The 8,077-nt window shown below is 35.8% G+C and overlaps 1 pseudogene; it reads right to left on the minus strand.

The window, feature by feature from the left end:
- Positions 1-235: 235 nt before the first annotated feature.
- On the minus strand, positions 236-2,612 carry LOC120195402 (annotated as a pseudogene).
- Positions 2,613-8,077: the final 5,465 nt, after the last annotated feature.

Raw genomic sequence — 8,077 nt, forward strand, 5'->3', positions numbered from 1 at the left:
CTCAAGCCCCGAGTAAACGACTAATAAATCCGAAAATTTCATTCAATTCATCAAAATCAAATGATCCATCCTATTTCTCCGCAGAATGAACACTCAACCATGGAGAAACTATATATAAAAAGAAAAAGTGGAAAAGAAAAATAAATAAATAACCTTAAAAGACCAGAGTGAATTTTCCTAAAAAAGCATTTACAGACAACATACTCGTTCGTTTACAAGCATGTATGGTGATTTGTGTTCTTTATCATACTTCAACGGTGAAATCCAATGCTCGTAAGCATTATGCTGTAAGCATGCAATCATGTCGATGCAAAATCAATTTACACTAATCAGTGCGGCCAAATAAACACCGGGATAAATGCAGCAAACTTTTCATGGTGTTAGGCTTAATTTGCACTTTGATGAATGCTTGTGAAAGAGCAATGAAACATAAACGAGACGTACAGTTGTCCGGGTTCTGTTAGGCTTAATTCCATAATGAGTTGCTGTGCAACCCGGTTCATACGCTTCGAGAAAACCAATCTTTGCCTTATTAGGTAGATCGTGAGGATGAACAAACGGCAATCCATGAGGCCACCCGATTTCCATTCTAATATTGGCACAAGGGCCATGGAGTGCATGAATGTGATTCTCACTCTCTCTTGGCTACAAAACCGTAGTTTGATGCCCTTCTTATCCGCAATCTCCTGAACCCTTTCCTTAAGCGCTCTTTGTGCCTCAAGCCGTAATCTCTTGGAAGGAGGCAGAGGTTTGCATCTCGTATCATTCTTCCGTCTTCTCATCAAGGGCTTCATAGATCCTGTACCAGCATTTCATTGATCCAAGGACCTGTTGTTAAAACTTCTCACTAAGGCTATTCGGACAAAAGAATAACACAGATAAGCAAACATCAAGATGACTTCGCATCATTTGGGTCAAACTGTTATAAACCCTATTGTCTCGACTTTTGAATTTTGAGAAAATCAATATGAATTCAATAGTCTAGAATAAATTTAGCAGACAAATTTAAAAAATAAGAAGCTTAATCATTTCAATCCACTCTTAAGGATATCTATAACAGTAAATTACATATATAATAGTCCACGTAGACTAGTTGGGGAGAGTAAAAAGATCACTAGGGAATCTGATTACTAAAATGTGATCAGAAGAGAAACAAGCAGAACCAGTTTGGGTAGCAAAACCTTAATCTATGCTGCGGGCTCTTTTTACTCGTGTTTGACTCATATTCAGACATGGTATGGAGATATGACCCTCCAAGAACCATCAACATGCATGGGCAAATTTACAAAAAATGAAAATTGAACAAAACTGTATCTGACACACACCCAAGTCCATGTAACATATAACTTAATATTTCATTGCGAGGGAACTAATTTTCAGTGAGAATCGACTGCTTAGAACCACCACGGGGGAGCAGTAACTCAAAACAACCAAATATACTCTACGGGATTTTATTGCTTTTTCTAGAAGCGAAGACAAATATATATAAGAATTGCTGTAAGTATTAAGAAATAATGCCTACCATCTTGGGCTGAGGGGAAACTGAAACTCTGGAAAGTGTTTCGATTAAAGAGCTGATCAGTCAGGTGAGATCTCTGCATGAAGTCATCCACCGGTACAGGAAGCTGGAACTGAGCTTCAACCCCATGACCGGCGGCTCTCATCTCCGAACAACTGAGACTTGCCATAGATTTTGGCATGAGTTTGAAAACCAATGAGCATCTTCCATACATGTTATCTGGCATATTTTAATCTCAGTCCGATGCAGTCCAGGATTTATGTAACCTGCAGTTGCTTGGTAAAGTGCAAGTCCAGGATAAACAATAGCTTCTTGAGGCCCAAGGTCCCCATCTACAAGAGTCCACCGACCATTAAAATCTCGTACATGAAAACCCGCCTTAACGGGCTTAACAATGGATATTAAGCTTTTATCGACCTGGTACTCATGGTCGGGGAACATGATCAATTGACTTCATCCTGTGTTGTTAAATTTTGTTGTGGCCCCGGAAAAGAAGGCCTTCCATGACAGCACACAGATAATACTGAAGAAGATATTTCCCGGCTTCTTAAGGGTACATTAGCAAGTATTTCAGTAAAAGGAGAGCTACGCAAGTTCAAGTAATAGCTAATCGCATCCAGTACATAGCGAGCTGCCTTACCAAGCAAGCCAAATATGTCAGGCAAACCACCAGGAGGAAACTCCATACCATTGCTGGGGTCCGCAGGAGTTAGGCCAGGTCGGTAATCATATGTTTCTTGCCATAGTTGGGGATCAGCATAGTAACCAGATGTTTTGCACCACTGGTGAGAATCATTCGTGTGAATCAGCTCCGAGGATGTGTAAGATGTCTTTAGTTGGAAGTAAAGGTGGGCAGAATCTAAACCAGATCTCAAAAGTGCTCCATCACTAGCTGGAAACTGAATGATGGCAGCCGAATTTTGAGCAAGCGATTGAGATAAAGTAGAGACTGATAGCTTGTAAGAGTCTGAAGGAAGGCCTTCAGAAGGTACGAGATCAGTAAGCTTTACACGACCCAGAGATGACAGGCCATTGCTTGCCATTAAAATCTTTCAACTCACCCGTTACGCAAGTTTCGACAGATAGTGATGACCTATCAAGTATCAACACCAAAAATCAAAATCAGCATAAGTCAAAGGCCTTAAGAGATCAACTATCATCCGTCATACAATCAACTGAAAGCATTTCTTAGACTGCATACCCCGTCACTTCGGATAAAACTTTGCAGATTAAAAGTCCAAGAAGGGATGAAAATCGGCCGTTTTCCAATGTGAACAAGCACAATCATTCAAAAATCACATATAACAAGTTCCAAATCCGGTTGAAACTAGGTATCAGCTTGCTTCCTACAAGTAGGCCAAGGAAACAAAAACAGTCGAGGTATCCGCTTAAGGACAAAAGATGAATATAGAGCATGAAAATGCTTTTACTCATTTCGTAATTTCATAGCGGATAATCATTGGGAACTAAATTGACATAGATTTCCACCATTTGCAGCTACAATAATCCAAGTTAAATTTTATACCAATTTGCAGGATAAATTTCATAATGAATTTGAGAACAATACAAAAAAAGATAACTCTCCAGAACTTGATTATATTTCTAAAACTCTAATCCAATCTGGAGAAAAAAAAAGTAATACCTTCTATCACATGCAATCCTACATTCCATCTACAATGAAATAGCAGCAAAAAAGAAGTGAACTTCCATTCAAATTTAAAATTTTATAATTGAAAGTAAAACAAAACAAAACCCAGTTCATAAAGTCAAACAACAATTAAATGAAATAAATACCCATAAAAATCAATCCACAAATTCATACTCAACAATTGAGGAATAAAAGAAAGAACTTGCCTGTGATTGATTGATCGAAGCGAGGCAGTAAATTGAAAGCTGGAATGGCTAAACCTGTGACTGTGAGCAACAATAGAGGATTCGGGAAGATTTAATTTTCTCGAGAAAAAAAAGCAGCAAATTGTCAGATTCTTTTGTTTGCCCATGAAAGATGTTCATCATTGGCTTGCTTTGTTAAATTTGGGCTTGGAATAGATGATTCAGCTAGTTTACAACTACATATTTTTTATTATTATTCAGAAAATAAAAATTATAAATTTATATTGTTCTAAAATATTTTATGTAAAAATATATTTACTGGAACTAATTTGATAAATTATTATAGGGTAAAGTGCACAAATGGTCCCCGAATATAGATACTATTTTGTTGAGTCTCTCGACTATTAAAAGTTACAAAATAGTCATTGATAGAAAGTTGCTTTGTTGAGTCTATCGACTATTAAAAGTTACAAAATGTTCACCCGAGTATTCATTACGTTCTAAACTCCTCATTTTTCGTTAAAAAATTAACAGCAGTCGGAGCTAGACGTTAACATGTTGAATGAGACATGATAAAATTGATCTCATAATCTCAAACGGTTATAATATCTCAGTCAGTGTGTTAACATCCAGCTCAAACGATCATTAATTTTTTAACGAAAAATGACGAGTTTGGAACATAATGAATAGTCAGACGATCATTTTGTAACTTTTAATAATCGAGGGACTCAACAGAACAACTCCCTATAATAAAGGACTATTTTATCATTTTTAATAATCGAGTGACTTAATAAAATAATATTCTATATAGTTGGGGATCATTTGTGTGCTTTACGATTATATATGGTAGAAAAGTTAATAAGTATATTGATATCCTTTTATATTTAAATAATGATTTCAAATGTTTATTCTAAAGTGATAATATTACTTTTATTATAAAAATAGAAAATAACTTCAGTGACCGAAAATGTCTTATAATATACGATTTTAATCAAATTTTTTTGGATTTACGAAAATAACCAACAAATTCGCAACGCGAACTCCAATTTCGCAACATAGTTTCCAAATTCGCAACGCGATTTTCCAAATTCGCAACGCGATTTTTATTTTCAAATTCGAAAAACGAATATTAATATCGCAACACAAATGTAAACAATATATCTTGTAAATTGCAACTCATAACCTAAAACCCTAAATCGCAACTCAGTCTCATCTCCATCTCTCACTCTCTACGGCGACATCCATCCCCATCTACGGCGACATCCATCCCCATCTCCGGCGACATCCGTCCCCATTTCCGGCGATCCCCTCTATCTCCATCTCTCAGAGCCACCCTCTCACAACCATTCACGACCACAAATGGAAAATCAACCACCGAGGGTTAATTTTTTAATTATTTTTATTTTGAAAATTTTGTATTATTATTAGATTTTTCATATTTAAATTGTTGATAAATTTACTCATAATTTCAATATATATATTAACCATTTCAGTTAGATTGCTTAGTAAATTCATTTGGTTGCTGTCAATACTGCTAAATTGTTTAGTCTTTAACCCTGTGAAGTTAGTATTTGTCTTTGTTTTTTTGTTGAAGTAATGCAATTCATTCAAGTTTCAATTTGCAGAAGAAGAATAGTTTTTGAAACTTCATTCGCAACGCGAAAATGAAAATCGCAACGCGAGAATGAAATTCGCAATACGATTTTATTTTTCGCGTTGCGAATGAAGTTTCAAAAACTACTCTTCTTATGCAAATTAAAACTTGAATGAATTGCATTACTTCAACCAAAAAACAAAGACAAATACTAACTTCACAGTGTTGTGAATTTAAGTTTCAAGACAAATGTTTATATAAGTGTTTACTTCTGGAATGTTATCTGATGCATTTTGTGAACTATGATAGAATAATGACTTGGGTGAATACCGGGCTAGTTTGAAACATATTTGGCTATATTTTCCCTGTTTAATATAATGTCTGTTTATTGTGTATAATTTTTAGTTTTTGGTATATCTAACTTGGTATGTTTATTATTTTTGTTAGGAATTCTTTTCGGCTCAATTGAATTTAAGGAATAAATTAAGCATAGCCACTATAATTGCGTCGACACTTACACCTGTACAAAGAAATTTGTTTGAGAAAACATGTTTCAGGCCATGGCTGAAAGTACAATATCCAGGTGAAGATGCTATGTTGACTCATTTGTTTCTTCAGACCATGACTAAGGATCTACCCGAGGAGATACAACGTGGTGATGAGGTTAGTATTTATATTTTTTCATATTTAAAGGTGTTCATAATTGATGTGCGCAGTTGAAGTATTATTTAAATTATATGGCAAGTGTTTATCCCTATTAATCTACATCGTCATTGGATTCTCGTCGAGCTTCAGCTCCCATCCCTGAAGACGATAGTATATGATAGCATGTTGAATTATATACCATTGTCTGATTTGAAAGATATTATTTGTGGGGGATGGAGCGATCTTTTGGCTAAATACTTGGTGGGGATTACTTATTGGACTAATTCAGGAAACAAGAAGTCAAGTAAGTTAAAAGTTACAATGATGATAGACGAGACAGCGCCACAACAAACGACGGGAGCCAGAGGGGATTGTGGTCCGCTTGTATGCATGGCCTTGGAACGTATGACGAGAGGAGGTAAACAGTTTCTACCTCCGACAGATAGAGATAGTGGTGCAGTAGGGTTGTGGTTTCGTCATTTTATGGCTAGAGAGATATATGTCAGACGTTGCCTACCTGCATCCGGGTGCTAAAAGTGTGCATAAACAACCATTTGTTATTGGTAAGTTTGAGCAAGTGTTGTTAACATATATACTCTTTGTTTTAGATGAAATATTGATCAAAAGTAGTTTGAAAATGTTTGGTTAAGTACCTAGAATTCAATAATTTCAGCTCATATTTGTTGGTTTTAGATGTGTAGAAAATCTCATGGCCATAACGTTTCTGCAGGTTAATCCTTTAAGTGAGCTGCGTGAAATTGATGTATTTGGATGTAAGCTCCCTATTGTTAGGAGCATTTGGATGTACTGTCTGAGGCAAATTGATGTACCAATGTGCTGTCAAGTGTAAATAAGAATTGTTTTTTTTTTTAATTTCAATCTGCATTATGTTGAAGGAAAAAAAAGACCTTTAAGAAAATTGAATTCGCAACGCGAAAATCAAATTCTCAACGCAAAAGTCAAATTCGCAACGCGAAAGTTAAATTCGCGTTGCGATTTTTGCGTTGGGATTTTGACTTTCTCGTTGCGAATTTAACTTTCAATTCAATTCAAGGAAAACACCTTCAAAAAGATAACAGACAACAATCTGATATAAGTGATAACTGAATAGATCATAGCAATGTTTAAAGCCAAGTTACTAATGCATGCCTAACTGAAAATGTTAAAAGTTCACACATAAAATACACATAATGCAACGTTTGCATTTAAAAATCACCTAAGTTAATAGTCCCAAAATGTGAAGCCGGTTGTGATTGCGATTTTGATTTTGATTGCGATTTTGATTTCCTTTTGCTTGGCACCATATGAGCTTTGGATTTTGACGAGGATCCATATTTTGGTAGAGGAAAAAATGACTGTGATGGAACTGGTGATCCATATTTCAACCTTGTATGACCACTTTCCTTGTACCGACTACATGTCGATATCTTCTTCTTTCACCCTTAGACGGTATACGATCGTGATTTTTTGGTCGGCCAGGTAGCCTTCTGTTCATGAATGGTGGCAAAACTGTTTGTAAGTTATCTGGTATGTCTCACTCAGTAGGATATGGAATAGGGTAGACAATCTCGGCATAAGTCTGTCGATATACTTATGTAGTGTAGCAATCCATAGCGTATGCGCTTGAATCATCTTGGTTTAGATGAAGAGAAACTTTTATAACATGGTCATACGGATAACCAGATGTTTTCCATTTCATACAACTACACGTCTTTGCATTTAGATCGACAAGCCCATTTAAGTTATTATCCAATACTTCAAACAAAGTGTTTGAACATGGTTCAACTCTCCATGACGTTGACTTCATAACACGTTTCGTTATCTTTTTTTCAGTCCATGGTGTAACACGATGTTCCAATGTTCCTGTGAATTTAAATAAATAATACTTAGTAAAATCTATTAAATATGATAAGTTACAAATTTAAAGAAATAATATCTGCATGGTTTCTTTTCTTGTAGTACCACTGTTGAATAGAGGCTCAAAAAAACTCCATTAACATTGTAATGGGTAATTTTCTGGAATGACGACTTAGAGCGTTGATTGATTCTGCACTATTAGACGTCATGAAACCATATCTTGCTCCAAGTTGATGTACTCTTGACCATCTTTCAAACCCGACATCTTCTAGTGTTTGAGCACATTGAGGCAAAACACTTCTTAAACAATTTATATGCTTATTAAATCCATTTTCCTGATAAGCTTTTACAGCCTTCCAGTATGTCCATTTGTGATATTTTATACCAGTAGACCTTGATTTTAGATTTCTATACAAATGAACACCACAAAGTCCATGAAAAACATCTGGGAAACACCTTCTAACAACGTTGTCAATTGAGTTTGCCTTATTGGATGTGATTGTCAGATTGCTAATAGGACCTATGCAATCCCTAAGATGCCTCATAAACTATGTCCATGAATCAGAGGTTTCAGATTTGTCAACCCCGTAAGCTATTGGCAATATCCCATTGTTAGCATCCATGGCTAC

The sequence above is a fragment of the Hibiscus syriacus genome, unplaced genomic scaffold, assembly GCF_006381635.1.
Source record: "Hibiscus syriacus cultivar Baekdansim isolate YM2019G1 unplaced genomic scaffold, ASM638163v2 tig00117012_pilon, whole genome shotgun sequence".
NCBI lineage: Eukaryota > Viridiplantae > Streptophyta > Magnoliopsida > Malvales > Malvaceae > Hibiscus > Hibiscus syriacus.